Source organism: Taudactylus pleione, unplaced genomic scaffold (assembly GCF_031769625.1).
Source record: "Taudactylus pleione unplaced genomic scaffold, aTauple2 ptg000178l, whole genome shotgun sequence".
NCBI lineage: Eukaryota > Metazoa > Chordata > Amphibia > Anura > Myobatrachidae > Taudactylus > Taudactylus pleione.
In genome coordinates, this window is record NW_028284580.1 from 1,313,843 (window position 1) to 1,333,370 (window position 19,528).

Below are 19,528 nucleotides of genomic sequence, written 5' to 3' on the forward strand. Positions count from 1 at the left end.
AAGTGTTAATAGTTTATTTTTATCAATTGATTGATGAACAGGAGAGAAATCTAAATCAAATTAATATTTGGTGTGACCACCCTTTGCCTTCAAAACAGCATCAATTCTTCTAGGTACAGTTGCACACAGTTTTTGAAGGAACATGGCAGGGAGGTTGTTCCAAACATCTTGGAGAACTAACCACAGATCTTCTGTGAATGTAGACTTGCTCAAATTCTTCTGTCTCTTCATATAATCCCAGACAGACTCCGTCAGTGCTCTGTGGGGGCCATATCATCACTTCCAGGACTCCTCGTTGTTATTTACACTGAAGATAGTTCTTAATGACATTGGCTGTATGTTTGGAGTAGTTGTCCTGCTGCAGAATACATTTGGAGCCTATCAGATGCTTCCCTGATGGCATTGCATGATAGATAAGTACCTGTATGTATTTCTCAGCATTGAGGACACAATTAGTACTGTTTGCTGTGCTGGATTCTGAAGTGGCTGCTCAGGTAAGTCATTTTAAAGTTATTTGAATAGATAATCATTTGTACCAGTCACTCTTTGGTGAGGACAGATGTCAGGTTCTTTCAGTTATGAAGTCATTTTGACATTTCTTGAAATTTTTCTGTCAGAAATGTGTATTTCTGTCAGTTAGGCAGTGATGTGCTGTGTTCAGTGAGCAGTGTCACTTGTGGAGTCATACAGCTGAGACATTGTGTTAAGGTCTTGATAACAGTGGAAAGTAGGGTAGGCGTTAGGAGCACAGTCATGTGATTTAGTGTCTTCAGTCATGTTGGTGGGATCATTCTTAATATATCACACTACATTATATATGTATATATATATATATATATATATATATGGAGAAAGTGAAACTGATAAAAGAGCGACCAATGTGCTAATAAATACTTTGATAAAGTGCTAGATGAATCAATAAATAATGTGCAAATATGCAAGACTGAGATATGTGCAAATAAACACAAATAAATGTGATATCAAAATGTTATAAAGTGCATATAGTATTATATAAATGACAAATATAAATATGATTATAAAAAAGGGTAATTTATTACAAATAACAGCTGACCCTAATATATAGGGCAGTATAATAATAATTAAAACTAAAAAATAGAGAAATGCATATAAAAATTAAAAGGGTAGGGATAAGGAATAGAGGGCTTATCTGGATCGCAATTAGGTAAGTTCATGTAAGGCTGAAACCAGGAGTCTCCAACACGTTTCGTCCGTATGGTGGACTTCTTCAAGGGATGTACCTCTCCTGTCTGGGACCTGATATATATACCCCTTCAATAAGGATGATGGGGTATATATATGATTGTTTTTTGATGTTTTTTGCGGAGTAAACCTGATCGTCACATGGTGTACGCTTCGTCACTTCCGCAAAAAACATCAAAAAACAAGTTTCAGTATCTAAAAACACATACTGTGAAAGCGATCTACTTATACAAATGAACTTCACCTTGGCTATGTATCAGCCACGATGTTTGAATAACTTTTTTAGTAAAAAAACGGAAGTGGTCCTAATTCTAAGCACCTCCCATCATCCTTATTTAAGGGGTATATATATCAGGTCCCAGACAGGAGAGGTACATTCTTTGAAGAAGTCCACCATATGGACGAAACGCGTTGAACATATCTCAGTCTTGCATATTTGCACATTATTTATTGATTCATCTAGCACTTTATCAAAGTATTTATTAGCACATTGGTCGCTCTTTTATCAGTTTCAATTTCTCCATTTTAATTTTTTAACAAATCACCATTGTTATCACACTACTGTAGAGCTGACACCTATACCATTAGGGAGTGCTTTTATCCTTGGTGCCTTATATTTATCTCCCTGTGATTTTATATGAATTTTGAATATTGATTGTATATATATAATTTTTAAGAAAAAGTAAAGTGTGCTCTTAGTTCACTTGGCGCTGTAGTCTACTTTATTTACTCTCTCTATATATATAAAAGCAAATGTCCTGACTGGCTCATCAATGCACAGCCCAAACCCCTGGACCTAGAAATATGAAAATCGGGGAGTATATTCTACTATTGACCCAACACAGTCTGGATTTCTTCCTCTCCACTTAACAAAACTGCGCTCACTAAAGTCAGCAATGACCATCTTGCTGCCAATTCCAGAGAACACAACACCCTGCTTATTCTCCGTGATCTCTTTGCTGCATTTAACATGTGGACCTCCCTCTCCTCTTGCAAATCCTTTACTCTCTCGATATGTGTGATAATTCCCTCTCCTGGATGTCCTCCTACCTCTCTGATGGTTCATTCTCTGTCTTCTTTCCTGGTTCCACTTCTCCTGCACTTCCACTTTTAGTAGCTGTCCACCAATGTTCTGTTCTTGGACCTATTATATCTTCTTACAACAGTTACAAACTTTTACCAGTAATCTCGGCTACATTGTCTCACTAATTGAAGACTAGTCTCTAATTTGACATTGTCTAAAACAGCCTGTCTTTTTCAATACTCATGTTCCACTTCACAGACTAGAGATAAAAGAGCATTGGGGGTAAATTTACTAAAGTGAGAGTTTTTAGAAGTGAGTTTTAAAAGAGATGCTGCCCATAGCAACCAATCAGATTCTACTTAACATTTAACTAGCACCTTCTAGACGATAATAGCTAGAATCTGATTGGTTGCTATGGGCAACATCACTTCTAAAACTCACTTCTAAAAACTCTCTCGTTAGTAAATTTACCCCTTACTCTCTATTTAACCCTTTCTTATCTAAAACAGATTCAGGATTCTTGTTTTGCACTCAACTGACAACATAGTTTCACTTTATGCATAATTGTATGCTTTGTATAATACAAGGTTTACTATATGCATCACTGAGAAGACTGATGCTGCCAATCTGCATTTCATGATCTGTGGCACAAGGAACCAGTTATCATCTTAAGAAAGTGCCACTGTCAGGTCACATAATATATTTAGCTGCAGTGCTGTGGAAGAAGGGACTTTACACCCAAGTTGTTACTGATCACAGCTGGTGTTTAACATTTTACAAATTAGTAATGCTGGGCATACACGGCAAGATAAAATGTCTGTCAGACCGACAGACATTTTATCTGGCCGGCTGCCAGCCGCAGATGTCTGCGGCATACACTGTGAGAGAAATATCACAGTGTATAGCCCGACATCCGCGCTCCGCCCCCGGGGGCGGAGACATTTCCCTGTTCCTTCCGTAGGAAGGAACACAGGAAATGTCTATCTGTCGGCTGCGCTGGGCATACACTGCCCGATGCGGCCGACAGTTACCGGGTGAATATCGCATCGGACGGGCATGCTGGACAATCCAGCATGCCCGACCGAGCAATATTTAACCCTCGGTCGCCCCCCCCATGCTACAATTATCGCGGCGATTCGCCGATATCGGGCGGATCGTCCCCATAATTGCAGCGTGTATGGCCAGCATAAGTTACATTTGTCCTATATCTATGCATTATTGAAGATATGATTTGTGAGTTGTTTTCTCATGTTTTGTAAGTTGATTTGTGAGTGTTTTGGCACCGATGATTAAGTATCCAAATTACTGTGGGGGATACTTATCATCGGAACAATTCAGCAATGCTCAGGGGTGAGGATAGCTGCTCCCAAAAGCAGCTGTCCCCACGATTAGTAACACTGCTACTTCAGTAGCAGCATTACTTGATGGCTCCATGAGGTCACACATGCGCAAAGCAGCTGAGCAGGGCCGTAGCTAGGGTAGTGCGGCCGGCGCCATCACACAGGGCACCACAGGTCAGGGGGCGCTGTTTGGGCCTGTCAAATTTCTGTTTATTATTCTCACTTGTAGCTTCCTCTTATTTCATCCCCAGCATCTCCTGGCCTCCCCTATCTCTTCCCTGGCCCTTCCCCATGAGGCCATTCCCCTTTTTTGGGTGCATTATGTCCTTTTGAAAAATGACCGGGGTGCCAATGCTCTTTCTGGCACAGGGCACCAAAAAGTCTAGTTACAGCTCTGCAGCTGAGTACACAGTATGAAGGCAGTGGGGGGATCCACTCGTAACCCTCTTCACAACCCCTGACCTCCTTTCCATAAGAAGGAGTGGAGCTCAGAGAACCATATAGATAGGCTTGCCTTAATATCCCTTTAATTCAGGACACAAATGAATTACACAGGTTCTCTGGCTGGCTAAATTCAAGCCTGGATTCACCTGGTTTTAATCAGCCACAGTGTAAATAATAGGTGTCCCGGATTAAAGGGATATTATGGCAAGCCAATATATAGATATCAGGGCGCCGAGAGGGCAGGGGAGCGGGTATTAATTACCCAAATTTGTTGGAGGGGCTGCCATCCCCTCTTACCTGTCAGCGGCATCAGCCTCTCTCCTCAGCCCCAGCACATGCTGTTGTGTGGTGGGCTGCGGTGGGTCCAGGGAGGCTGCTGCAGCTGAGCTCAGCAGCAGTCTCCTCTTCCTACACCTGATGTGCGAGTGGAGAGCGATGGCACTGATCACGCCCCTCTCCCTGGATCTGCCCTTGGCTGAGGGTCGCACACAATTAATAATTTTCATATCTTTTGTAGTGGACATGGCCATGCTTGTGCAATTAGATCACGCCCCCTACAGTACCCAGGCATTGCACCACTCTATACAGTCCTGATAGATGTATCCTTGTTCTAATAGCCTTTATAAGCATGTTAGTGAAGTCCTGTTAGAGTCATTTGAAAAGTGTTCCTTTAGGGAATGATTTGAAACAGACCTAAATTTGATGGCTGCTTTTCCTAGAAGCTTTATTATCATTGTGACTATTATTATTATTATCTGCTGTTATTAACTTAGATAGATCTGACACCTGCATGTAATCTTATCCAGTAAATATTTTATTCACTGACCCCCACCCAGTACCAACGCTGCAATTGTGATCCTCATAAATGGTGCCTTTCCCTTGCTCTTCAGAGTAGGAGCGTGGCACTTGGCTGTAGCCTAGTGCCACTCTCCCAGCCCATATACATATGTTGCATTGCATGCAAAAGAGGTAATATACAGAAATGTGCCCAGGTTGCTTATATGGTACTATGGTCACCATTTCTTTTCAGAACAAATATCTACTAAGTCTACAAACATGTATTGATGTATGGGGCTAAGGGGTCTATTTACTAAGCAGTGTTAGGAGACAGAGTGAAAAGTGATAAGGTGCCAGCTAATCCGCTCCTAACTGCCATCCAGGGCCATTTCTTCCATTGGGCTTGTTGGACAGTTGCCCAAGGGCCCGATGCTTGTAGGGGCCCACCAACCCCCCCCCCCCCCTGCAGCTGCGGCCAGTTGGTAAATTTGTGATATTTTTATAAACCGGACGCCGGTGCACTGTATTCTGATCTAACCTCCCCCACCCCATCCCCCCCATGACGAGTACTCACCTCAGCCCCAGTTTCACTTCATCCGCCGGCTTGCAGAGAGTCTCTCTGCATGTGTGAGAGGTCTGATGGGCATGCAGGAGGGTTTAATTTTATTGACCATTTACATTTTTTTCCTGTGAACGGGTAGGTAGGTGCCCCAGTGCATTGCTTCGCCCGGTGCCAACACTGCTGTTAAGACAACCCTGCTGCCATCTCACAGGCTGTGTTTGAAAAATGACAGTTGGGAGCTGATTGGCTGGTACCTTATCACTTTTCACTCTTCACTTTTCACTTCTCCTAACACTGCTTAGTAAATAGACCACTAAATGGCTTGAGGCCAGATAACAGTGGTATTAGGTAATGCTGTCCCCTTTTGCAGAATGTACTGCATTCTGTTGGTTAAAAGGTTAATTCATCAGATTTTTTTTCCTTTTCTTTCATTATGCAGATGTAATGAAGCAATCCAAAAGTGACAATATAATAAGCACCCGGATGTGGCGGGGGAGCACCATCTTCAATACACCCCTGTCAAGCTGTCATCCTGATGGAGAGCTCGTTTCACCCCCCAAAAGATCTGATTCTTACAGAAACAACTTGTTTGATGTTTGATGGAAGAAGACGGTGAGTTATGCAAAATAATTAGTGTATAAGTATGAGGATTCTCCCACAAGTGTTTTCCTTAACAATCCACCGAGCAATATAATTGCTTGGACAGCAAAACTAGTAAACTGTCATCCACATTTTAAGCAATGCAAATTCTTATTTTGGCGCAATAGTTTCTATATCAGATCTCAGGAGGAATAAAGCAGGTTTTTGTAGGAAAAAATGAAAAGCATTTAAGGCTTTAAAAGATTTATTTTCCACTCTCAGTAAAATTGTACCTTAGCGTTTACCACCTGATGAAGAATGTGCATTTACTCGATTTCAGTCATTTAGATTTCAATCAAAGAAAAAAACTGGTTACATTAGAATCAGACACCTTAAAGTGGTTTTAGACTGAACAGGTATTAACACACCTGACATTATGAAATGAATACTAAACTCTCCCACACACTAGGTAATGACTCCTTTCTGTAATTATCTCCCTCCCAAAGCTTAGTAACTAAGAGAAGCAGGCAATGCCAATATTTATGCAGTTGAGTGATTATCGTAAACTGCGCATGCATCTGAGTCTTACTGGGCATGTATCACGGTACATTACCGTAGTCGCTCGTAGCGACTTTTTACTGTGATTAATGGTCAAGAGCGTATGTGGGAGGTAACAGGGAGTGGTGGCAATGAACGCATGCATGTCACAAACATTTTTGGGTATGTAACAGCCTGCGTCTGCAGTCCGTATGCAGGTTACTCAGAACTGCGATAATGGAATGATCTGTGACCAATGCTGCATTTTTGTACGTATATACTTGGATTTGTGAAGCATCAGGGGACATCTCAATACATTCCTTGGCGTCTGTGACATTTGCATATTTTCACAGAGTAGCTGCATACTGGATCACAGCTGCTATGGTATTAGTGTACATCTCTGAATGAGGTCCTAAATTGGACTACACAAGTGTGTCTTTTTCTCTTTGCCGACTGGCTCTACACACAAATTGCCAAATGTAATTGGTACCGATTTGGCATAAGTGAATAAGTCTCCTCCCACAATATAGAATCTATTTTGCACATTTGGGTGCATAAATAGGAGCATTCATGCACCTAACCTGCACTCAGACAGCAATACCTCCAATTTGCTTCCATGATACAAATGTCATGGAAAGCTGCTGCATTCTCATATGCAGAGCCGCAGCTGCATATGCCCTGACCAGACAGAGACACTGCGTCTACCATAAGCAGGGGCAAGAGTCGGTGGTGCACGTAATGTTGCACTGATGGTGGATTGTCCAGAACCACCCACTGAGTTGCAGAATGCATGAGCTTTGAAAGTAAGTGTCTCAGGGCTTGCACATTCTGACACATGCTAGTACACAAGGAGAAGGCTGAAATTCACATTTGCATATTGTCGCATCCGTGACTCCAGAAAAAGACCCAGCCGTGATGGCAACTGCGTGCACCAGCGAATCAGGCCATTTACCTCTCTCTAAGATCTGATAAATCTCCCCCTAAATTTATTAAAGCTGGCCACATACAGGCCAATCCTAGTGCTTAGCTCAAGCGGTCCAGTGATTGTGGATGGCCAAATTAGATGAGATCAGCCATTCAGCACTTATCACTTACAGCTTCATTAAAGCCTGCCAGAGTGGTCTGTAAGTAGCTGTATCTACAGAATGATAATGGCTATCTTCTGTATGTATTTACCAAACTTATTATTGCTAGTGATAGGATAATTATAAGGCAATGTGCTTGTTTTGGAATTGAACATAAGGCGATATAATACGGTTATACAATATCATCTACAATATTGCCGTGTTTAGCGGTCCTATTGGTCATCCTATTTGCTATGCAAGATTACAACATTTCTTAAACTAAGAGCACTTGGTTACTGTCCACAAAGCCTTTACAGGATGATTTATGAGTTCAGCATGGGAAGACTAATATACTCAGCAAGATGCAATATACTCTGGTTTTTAGCATCACCTGGTTATTTATAGTTGTATACTTTAATTTACAATACTTTGTCCCTACAAATGAGACAACATAGACTCTTGTTTATAAGGGGGTTATTATGGGTAAATTTGTGCAAAAATGAACCCAATGATGGCTTGAGAAGAGATCCCAATTATCTGGTTAAAGAAAAGGGAAGCCCTACAAATTTCATCCCCACCTGAAAAAATAATCAGCTACAGCATGCCACATTTTCACACATCTCTATATTTGTACCAATAGGGCAGCCTAGATCTAGCATCTGGTACTTCAGACTTCTGCATCACCTTGTTGTATTACAGATGTCTGTTTATCTCACCATATCTGCAATAAGTACTAAATACACAGGGACAACTAGTTATGCATACATTACACATACCGTAGGCTAGTGATGGGATCTGATATCTTCTGACAGCTCATTAGTCTGGTGTAGACAAAGAATAGGAAGAGCATCCCTCTCCTCAGTCTTCTGAAGGAAATATATTGTATGGGGGCTGAAAGATTGGTATGGAAATCTGATCCCAATTTGCAGTGTTTTGGTAGTGTGAGGAGATAAAGAGCACAGTGCAGCAGTGCTGCGATTCCCATTAACCCTTGTGACATCTGGAAGTGATGTTGTCAGTCAGAAGATTCAAGAGGTTCCATGCCTATTTACATGTGACAAATACACTTGTCCAGATAAACAGTATTGTAAATATATTTATTTTATACCATGATTAGTTTGCCCACTCACTCATATATCACAGAGTATGTAACCTTTTATTTATTTTTGTAGTGTAGAGGCCTTTTAAGCCATTTTCTGTCTTCCATATACAAGTATTGCAGAATATGTTGATCACTGAGAGCCAGCACTCACTAGAATTAAATTAAACAATTTAATTGCCATCACTGAAGAAGATTAAGTTTATCTGGGCTCTGATCAATACTCAGTTAAATGGAGCACAAACCAATTATTTGTCATGCTGTTGAATGGAATAATCTCCTGTCAATTCCAAAATGAAGTTGTTCTTTTTAAACTATTGTTGGAAATAGGACAAATTTGTCACTACTCAGTGTGCCTATTCAGTTTGAAATGGGTATGTATTGCCGGCTGTCAGGATGACTACTGTCAGAATACAGACAGCGGCATCCCGATGGTTGATATCCCGACAGGGGTCGGGTAAGTATATTTACCCTCCCCCTTCCCTCCCCTAACCCTCCCTTTTTGTAGCCTAACCCTAACCCTCCCCACCCCATACCCTAACCCTTAGTGCCTAAACCTAACCCTCCCCCTTAGTGCCTAACCCTAACCCCCCCAGTGGTGGCTAACATTAAGCCTCCCCCCTAGGGGTGCCTAACCTTACCTCCCCCTAAAAAACCTAACCCTAACTCTGCTACGCTCCCTAAAACTAATGACTTAAATCATTCCGGCTGACGTCCTTTGGCGTTCCGGCATCGGGAATTGAGATAGGCGTCGGTATTTTCGATACCTCTCTTAAGTCTCTTGTTGGGATTCAGGTTTTGGTACTAAGACCGTCGGCATTGCGGCCACCGGTCTCATAACTACATCCCCTCAGTGTGCCTACTCAGTGTGACCACTCTGTGTGACTACTCAGCATGACTATTCTGTGTGACTACTCAGTGTGCCTACTCAATGTGACCACTGTGTGACTACTCTGTGGCTGCTCAGTGTGACTACTCTGTGTGACTGCTCAGTGTGATCGCTTTGTGTGACTACTCAGTGTGACCACTCTGTGAGACTACTCAGTGTGCCTACTCAATGTGACCACTGTGTGACTATTCTGTGTGACCACTCATTGTGTCTACTCAGTGTGACCCAGGGCCCTTACTAGGGTATGTTATGTTCTGGGTTGTTTGTGGACCCGGGGTGGTAGCAGGAGCGAACACAGAAGCAAATTTGAAAATAAAACTAGGATCTTTAATAAGTGCTTGAGTAGACATATAATGTGGCAGTAAATAAAAGTCCAGGAATATATAAATGTGCACAAGAGTTCTGTGGTGGGAGCAAAAGGGTTAATGTCCAAGTAGAAAGAATTAGAGTTGTCCAGGTGTGCAGGTAGTGAAACTGAAAATAATCAAGCCAGGTTTGCAGATAGTGAACTGAAAATAAAGAAGCCAGGTTTGCAGGTAGTGAACTGAAGCGCAGGATGTCAGCAGGCTCAGGCACTCAGGTATGGGCAAGGGTGATGGAGGAAGCGGGGTAGTCCAGTGGGAGCTAGGAGCTGACAGGCAGACTGGCAGACAGCAAATTCACAGGAACAGGAAAGCACAGAGAACTCCCTCTCAGCTAGGCTGAGATACACGTTGCACTGGCAAAGAAGGAAGGCACTGACCCTTCCTAAATACCCCATGCCGTGCTGTTACTGGCCGGAGGGAACATGTGACTCACCAGGATTGGCCAGCCGCATCACATGGCCAGAAGGCAAGATGGCGGCGCCCATGCCAAATGGAACGGAGACGCCGCCAGACCTTACCAGCGCAGAGTGACAACAGGCCCGCACAACAACACGCGCAGCCAAAGCCCCCCGCCAGACACCAGCTCCGCCACCAGACAGCCCGCGCCACAATGACCTCACAGGTAACACTCGCCTAGCGCCATGCTGAAATACCCTGGCCGTGACAGGGTAGTGCGACCAGTGCCATGGCACAGGGCACCGCAGGGCAGGGGGCGCTGTTTGGGCCTGTCAATTTTCTGTTTATTATCATTCTCACTTGTAGCTTCCTCTTATTTTATCCCCAGCATCTCCTGGCCTCTTCTATCTCTTCCCTGGCCCTTCCCCATGAGGCCATGGCCCTTTTTCGGGTGTGTTAGCTCCCTATTTAAAAAATAGGGAGGACGCCAATGCTCTTTCTGGCACAGGGCACCAAAAAGTCTAGTTACGACTCTGGTGTGACCACTCTGTGTGACTACTTACTGTGACCTTTCTGTGTGACCACTCAGTGTGACCACTCTGTGTGACCACTCTGTGTGACTACTTACTGTGACCTTTCTGTGTGATCACTCAGTGTGACCGCTCTGTGTGACCACTCTGTGTGACTACTTACTGTGACCTTTCTGTGTGACCACTCAGTGTGACCACTCTGTGTGACTACTTACTGTGACCTTTCTGTGTGACCACTCAGTGTGACCACTCTGTGTGACTACTCAGTATGACCACTCTGCGTGATTACTCAGTGTGACCACTCTGTGAGACTACTCACTGTGCCTACTCTGTGTGACCACTCAGTGTGACCACTCAGTGTGCCTACTCAATTTGACCACTGTGTGATTACTCAGCATGACCATTCTGTGTGACCACTCAGCGTGACCACTAAGTGTGACTACTCTGTATGACTGCTCTGTGTGACAACTCTGTAACTACTCTGAAGGATTTAATTTTTTTATATTTTTTTAATTGCATTAACCAGTGCCAGCGCTACCATTAGGTGAACCAAAGCCACTGCATCATGCATCAAGGGCTGCATATGTATCTTTGTAAATATACGTATGTATCTTAGATTTGGCTATGGCCACTTTATGGGTGTTTCTGGGTGACAATATATGCAAATGCATGCAAGGGAACCATTTTACAAATGTGTTGGAGTGTAGCCATAGTTACTTACTATTCTGAGCCATGCACATGGGAGTAGTTAGTAGTGACAGTTAATGTGTTTGGAGCAGGGCTGGATCCAGGGTTCGGAGCACCCTGTGCCAGCTCTTCAAAGTGCGCATGTCCAAAATGGGGGCGTGGCCTAATTACCATAGGTCACGCCCCTTATGTGACGTTATTTGGAGGCGTGCTCGAATGGCACACCTCCAACTAACATCAGACTGTGGGTAGCCTCACTAACTGGGCTTCCCCCAGCCCTCTCCCATCACTGAATGGATGCCACATGCATGCGCGCAGCATCCGTTCAGACTCCAGGGTCTGGAACCACCGCACAGCTGTAAAGGGGTGAACACTTCTGCATGCTGTGCTGTACTTTGTTGTATAAGCTGTGTCCTGACTTACAAGTCACAAGTGGCTGCGCTGCTTAGTCAATGTGTATAGTGGGTGCACGCTGCTGTATGTCAATGTTGTACTGTTTGGTGTGCTTTGTTCTCGTGCATTTATAAGCCCTGTGACTCCAGTCCATGCAGGAATAGAGCTGTGACATAAAAAATAAATTAAATAATTGTACTGTTTGGTGCGGTTTAGTCACATGCATATATAAGCCATGTGGTTCCAGTCCACGCAGGAATAGAGCTGTGACATAAAATATATAAATTAAATAAGTGTACTGTGTGGTGCGCTTTGTTCACATGCATATATAAGCCCTGTGGCTTAAACTTAAATTTACTGCAAATCAACCCTTCCATCAACTACATACATACTCCATCTCCTCAGGCCTCTTGATTAATAAAAACATTTGTTTACTAATATGCCATGTTGGACGTTGAACTGCCACAGCCACTGAAATGTTCAACATGCGGTTGCTGAATTCCAAAAATGTCCAGAAATGTATATGGCCACAGACAGCATCTCCTGCATTCCCTTTTAATTTAGAAAAAAAATCTGAACCACCAAGTTGATTTTGTGGGCAAAACATGGGACATGTTGTTCACCCATGCTCTCCCCTCCTCCCTCATAAATTTGGAGCCTTCTTGCTCTAATGTACAATGTACAACCTAGCTAATGGCGGGGGTATGGCTGCCAGCTGTTGAAAGTTCCCATTAAGGAGAGAGATGGTCAAAGGCACTAAGTAGCTGCAAGCGTTTCTAATCAATCTTCTGCCAGCTTTTGTCACAATGACAGCTGCTATAGTATGTATTGATCAATAGACCTAAATTGAAATCCCAATCTCTTTCTCAAAAAGTTGTTTTCTTTCACAACAGGCCAGTTTAAGATGCACTGAAAAATATACATATCTTTGTTGTGCAAGTAACAGGAAAGGAGCCATTTAGCTGCCACCTCAGGCAGAAACCCTCAAGTCTCCTTGCTGTAAATATACTCATGTCTCAAAATTGCAGTGACAGGCTTATAGACTTGTTCTGCAAAATTGCACTGTGTGGATTAGAGCATTCATACACAGGATAGGATATGACCAGTTATGTCACTGCAGCTTAAATGACTGTGATTTAAACTTTTGACCTGTGTCAAATCTTGCAAAAACAATGTCCTAAAGATGTGAGTAATTGATTCAACTGTCTGTAGTAGAGAAAGTAATACACTATTACATTTGTAGAAATAAATCAGGCTAACTCTCAACTCCAGATGGATCCTAATACGGTAGTGTATAGAACCCCTTCAGTAATTGTACCTGGAAGTGACATGGAGCGAGCGCGAAGTACGGTTCCATGCCGATAAAGGCCACCAAAAAAATTAAATTGTCCCCTCGCGGGCTCGCATCGCTCGCCACACTTCGGGCACGATGGCTTGCTTCGCTTGCACAGGTTTATATTTCCCCTCTATGTCCACGTGGATAGTAACAAATGACATTGGACAGTAACTGATGACATCAGGATACCAAAACTGAAGGAGATCTATCCACCATCCTTCATACACCAAGGAGCTTATCAGAGGAATAACTGGGTCTGGTGACACCTGGAACACACTGTGGATACGCCCCGCACGCCGGAGGCACGCCTGGGTGGAAAGGGGCATGGCCTAAATAAGATTGTGTGGGCTCGTGGGGGATCCCGATAACATCACTCCGGTGGGCAGCCCAGCATTACCAGAGATGCTCTACTGTCCCCGGAGACTGGGCAGTCTGCACTGTCAGCTCCTCTTCTATGACAGGAGAATGTCACACTGCAGCACTCTGCTCCTGTCACCACTGCCGTGGAGCGAGCATTTTGGTGTCATCCCCTCCGAGGGTGACACCTGGGTGCGACCTGCACCTCCCGCGCCTCCCTCATGACGCCACTTGGGCTTATGTAATAGGGTGCGATCTGGTGCTGCTGCGGGTACTCCTGCGAGTCTTCCTGTATTTTTAAAGTGGCAATCATTGTAAAGGCAAAAACAAGCTGGTTTTGCCTTTAAAATGATTGCGGCTTTAACAATATGGGAAGACTCGCAGGAGTTCCCACAGTGGCACCAGATCACACCCTATTATATAAGCACAGCACACCCCCTTTGTAGCGAGACCCATAGCGACGGCTTGCCCGTCGCTATCCGGGTCTCGCGCATGTGCATGACGGAGCCGGGTCCGTCGTGCACATGCGCACTGGCCCAACATCGACCACCCACAGCTATAGCGAGCGGCCAGGAAGATGGTCACGATGGTCAAGACCATTGCGACCATCGGGTTTGCAACTAGACCCTTGTGGTAGGGTCTGGTTGCCGCAAGCCCCAGAGAGATTTTGGCTCTGACAGAGAACGCCTCAGTTTGGGCAGCCACTACCCCGGCCTGCCCACCAAAGGGGGTGTGCTGTCTCTCAACATCAACAGCACACCCCCTTTGGTACGAGACCCGGAGCGACGGATTGCCCGTCGCTATCCGGGTCTCGCGCATGCGCACGACGGAGCCGGCTCCGTCGTGCGCATGCGCACTAGGCAACCATCGACCTGCTTACGAGCGCATATCACTCGCGAGCGGGTCTGAATCAGGCCCAGTGTACCAGAGAAGCTAGGCTTCGACTTTCACTATTGTGTGCAGTTAGGCCCAGTAACAATTGCAATGTTATGTGCTGCAACTTAATGATAATACCAATGATAATGAAATACATAAAACAAGATATCTGGAGAGTGGACAGTCTGTGACATGATATACAGTATGTATTTAAAATACATCACTAAGAGCAGCTGTAAGTTAAATATCTGTCTCTGGCAGTAAAATGCACCAGGATTCCGGATCGGTCAAGTGCTTTTCAATTTTGTAAAGGTTAAAGGTTTAACATGAGGTCTATAGCAATGTTATTTGTATATTTATGTACAATGATAACTAATTTCATAGAAAAGGAATAGCTGCCCAATGTTTTAATGTGTATATATTTATTTTTTGCTTAAATAAACATAGACATAAGTTAAGCTGGGTGCACACTATACGATATAATAATATATCGTTATGAAGTGGATCAGAAGGATATATCATAGGGATCGTGCAGTGTGTATGCCCGATTGCGTGTGCACGATGGTCATTCATCACATCGACCTACCTGCTGTTCTGCACAGTAGATGGGACGATGCAACGAATGACGCAGTGCCACATTGTACCCTCGTACCCAGCTTCAGATAAAATATAATACATTCTGGTGTCTGTGGGGTGTGTACCAGTCAAAACATTTCACTCTGGCATACATGAAAGCCATTGCATCAAGTTGTAAACTCCAGCAAGGCAAGTACATAATCTTCCTTTTCGGAAAAACTAGAGATGTGCGTAGACCCCTGTATTTTGGTTTTGGTTTTGGATCTGGATCCACCCTCAAGTGTTTTGGTTTGGATTCGGATTAAAAGAGATAAAAAAAAAAAAAATCGATAAAAACAGCTAAAATGTCCGAGTCCAAATCCCAAGTTCGGGATTTAAATTTGCGTTCCGAACCGGCAACAGATGCGAGCTGGGAATCTGAACCTTGACCCAGTTCTGCTCAGAACCCCTAAATCGGAACCCCTAACCCCTACCCGGAACCCCTAAATTCGGGTGTGTTCAGATTTCATAAATCCGGACCCGCACATTTATACTATAGTGAAAACAATACAGAAAGTAATTGGCAAAACAATGCACCAAAACCAAAAACTCAAAGCAGAGCAGTAGGTGGTTGGAGAAAAAGAGTATGGTATAACAGAACTGAAAATGGAGTAACAATGAAAGCAGTAGAGGAGGATAAAGTGGGCACATAATCTACAAGCATAAGGGAAGCCTGGCTTAGGGTGGGCACCAGCTCAAAGCACCTATTATAAAAGCAAAGTCATCTTGTGAAAGGTACCCTGGACCACGGTGAAGATTGATGAATTTTTATAAATGTTATGATATAACCATTATCTTATAATTCAGGTTACAGTATATTTTTGTATTTAAGTACCAAAGTACCTAATATATATATATATATAAATCTGCAATTTCAAAATAAAATTGTGTTTGCAGCTTCAAATCATATAATATCCGCACAAGCAATTGGCTTTGTGTGTTAAGGTTTTCTATTGGTTTTAGAGATGTGCCCTGACCCCTTTGTTTTGGTTTTGGATCCGGATTCATCTTCGTGTTCTGGTTTTGGATCTGTATTTTTTTTTTAAAATAAATTAAAAAAGCAGCTAAAATGATGTTATTGTGACCTGTTAGCATGCAATCCAAAACCCGAGTTCAGTTTTTAAATCACAGTTCCGAACTGCGGGAATATCCAAACCGGGACTCGGTACCCCAAAGTGATTCTGAACTCGGACTCGGTACTCCTAAATTCGGTTGTTGTCAGTTCTCTGAGAACCAGACCCGCACCTCTCTAATTGGTTTTGTAGATTTTATGACAAGTTGTTGACTAGTGAGAGTGAGAGTTAATTATCTCCAAGAGGAGGCCAGGGTACACCTGGTGTTCTGGATCAGTCTATTTAGGTCAGAAATGAGAGCATGTATTGTAAGGCTGTGACAAAGCATGGTTTTTCAGTGGGGTTACTGTACCTTGTAGTAATACTGTATCAAAAGAAAGTCCAGCCCACCTTTATGCTTACACAGATATAAAACGGACATATGAATTATTGGTCCATGCCTTTTCAAATAAAATGAAGTGTCTGCACCTGCAAAAAAAATAATACTAATAAGAAGTGAAAAAAGCAAGAATTAGAGTATCCTGGGAAAGGTCATCATCGTTACACATTATTGCTACTGAATAATAATATATGACAATAGCTAGTAACAAAATATGCTTGTGAATATCTCAGAGCACAACTGTACACCCAGCCATTTAATGGAATAAAATGAGTAGTATAATTTGTGGGGCTGGTGGTTTCGATGGCAAAGCTACACATTTGGTGCAGTTGACTGTAAAGTATTTACAAATCTCTGATAGCGAACAGATTTGGCAGAGAAGTGTACACATTGGTGAAATGGTTATTGGCTGCAAAAAGTTAGGCCTTACAGTACATAAGCTTACCTTAATACATGTGAGAGAGAAACTACTATTGGGATAGTGGGGAGTGTTGGAGCTTTGGGAGTGAACCTTGGGGGAAATCCTTATCTCTCTTTTGTTATAGTTGATATAATTTGTCTATATATAGACTAATTATATGTGCATTCAAGGACTAGTAAGGACTTTTTATTATCTCCATAATCAATAATCAGAACAAGCCCAAATGCGCTCCTAATATACAGCTAAGCAGTCAACTAGTGCAGTGTGGGGTGTGGGGTGCATGGGAATGTACTATTTTGCTAGACATTGGGCTGTACAGTATGTGATGGTTTAGACCAGTGTTGGCTAACCTTGACACTCCAGCTGTTATGGAACTACATAACCCAGCATGCACTGCTACAGTTTTGCTATTAGGGCATGCTAAAACTGTGGCATGTCATGCTGGGATATATAGTTCCACAACAGCTGGAGTGTCAAGGTTAGCCAACACTGGTTTAGACTGATCTGTATAATATTTTTTTTTCTTGTCCAGTGCAATGTGTAATTATTTTTTTTGCTGTATAATGCACTGTGCAATGCATTGGAGAAATAGTTTACCCTTTGTATTGCACATTAATTTAATTGTTCCATGCATAACATGCCAATGTGCATCAAAAAAAGTTTTATTCTTGTGACCTATTTAGTGTTGGTTGCATGCTTCTAGCTATACACAGGGCCGGCTCTAGGGGTGTTCGACCAGTGCGGTCGCACAGGGGCGCCACCCATAGAGGGCGCACCCCTCCCCAACATCCTGATTTCAGCGGGACATTACTATACAGTACTGTCCCGCTGTTGCACCTGTGGGCCAAAGTGGCCCGCAGGTGGTGAAATCGGGAGGTTGGGGACATCCCTGGACAGATGCGGCTGGAATATGACTGATGGTGTGACTTCACTGTGAGTACTACAAATTCTAAAACTGCCAGTAGACAATGGAAACACATTGCATGTAATGGCTGGAGAGTGCATGTAATGGCCGGCGGTTCGATTCCTGTCAGCGGCAGCCCGACAGGAGCAGAGTGCGACGCAGCGGAAGCCCGACAGCGCTGGAAATCCCGATCGTGGATAGATAAGTATCCACTAACCTAACCTAACCCCCCTAACCCTAACCCTCCTTAGGGGTGCCTAAACCTAAGTCCCCCGGGGGGTGCCTAACCCTAACCCTCCCTCCCCCTAGCCTAACCCTAACCCCCCCGGGGGGGGCCTAACCCTAAGTCCCCCCGGGAGCCCTAAACCTAACCCTCCCCCCCGTGGCTGTCCGCTCGCGGCGCCCGGCATCACTACGATCGTGATGCCGGGCGCCGGTCTCCCGGCGTCGGGGAAATGCGGGCGTCTACATCTAGACGCCCGGCATTTCACCCTTGCCGGGATAAGACAGTCGGGAAGCCGGCTGCCGGTATATAGGCAGTCGGCTTCCCGATTGCTTCCCCACCCGCAAGTCATACCCTTCCAACCAGCTACATTTACTTTTTTTCTGGCATTTTAGTAATTTGGCCTGATTCATCACAGATTGCAACTGCAACAGCGTACACAGATCAGTCGATGATGCATACTACGCATGCATATGCATTCCAGTGCATATGCATTAGCATTGCAATTGCTTTGCGATCACTCACGCAGAAACAAAGCCATTGCAAAGTGAGTGATGGCAGGTCAGCGTTTGGGGATGGTAACGTGGGAGTGGTTGGAGAAACGCCGGCGTGCCTAACCATTTGAACTAGGGGTGAGCGGGTTCGGATTTCTGAAATACGAACCCCCCCGAGGCCCCCGATACGAGGCCGATCCGAGTCAGGCTCGACTTTTCCCGCCTGACTCGGATCTGAAATCGAGGCAAAACGTCATCATCCCGCCTTCCGAGTCTCGTGGGTTTTGGATCCTATATAAGGTACCTGCGTCGGCGCCATTTTCTCACTCGGCTGTGGACAGTGAAGAGGGAGGGTGGGAGTTAGGGCTGGCTGGGCTGTGTAGTGTAGTGTAGTGCAGAGTAGTGTTGTGCTGTGCTGTGCTGCGCTGTGCTGCTGTTGTCCACTACTTCAAAGTCCATAGGGGCTGGCTGTGTTGTGCTGTGCTGCTGTTGTTAATAGGGGCTGTGTCCACTACTTCAAAGTCCATAGGGGCTGGCTGGACTGTGTTGTGCAGTCAGTTCTCCATAGGGGCTGTGTCCACTCCAAAGTCCTGTGCAGTGTCCCAGTCCTAAAGGGGTGCTGTAGTGTTGTCCAGGGGGTGCTCTGTCCATCAGGGGTGCTCCCCCCAAGTGCTAAAAAAATAATATTTTTTGTGTGTTTGTGAATTGTGTGCGCAGTAGCCGCACGTGCATCAACAAAGTAGTGCCAAGCGTGCGCCTGTGTCATAAGTAAAGGGCCGGCTGGCTTGACCGTTAAAGGGTGCTGTAACCCCCAAAGTACACTCCAGTCCAAACCAAAAAAAAAATTATTTTCTGTGTTTGTGAATTGTGTGCGCAGTAGCCGCACGTGCATCAACAAAGTAATGCCCAGTGTGCTCCTGTGTCATAAGTAAAGGGCCGGCTG

The 19,528-nt window shown here is 44.2% G+C and overlaps 1 long non-coding RNA gene across 1 annotated transcript in view; it reads left to right on the forward strand.

Annotated features, from left to right (window-relative positions):
* LOC148520021 (uncharacterized) overlaps window positions 1–19,528 on the forward strand; it is a 169,659-nt gene that overhangs the window by 40,894 nt on the left and 109,237 nt on the right. The window contains exon 2 of the long non-coding RNA XR_015878878.1: window positions 5,808–5,980. This is a non-coding gene — a long non-coding RNA (uncharacterized LOC148520021). The remainder of the gene's footprint in view (window positions 1–5,807; window positions 5,981–19,528) is intronic.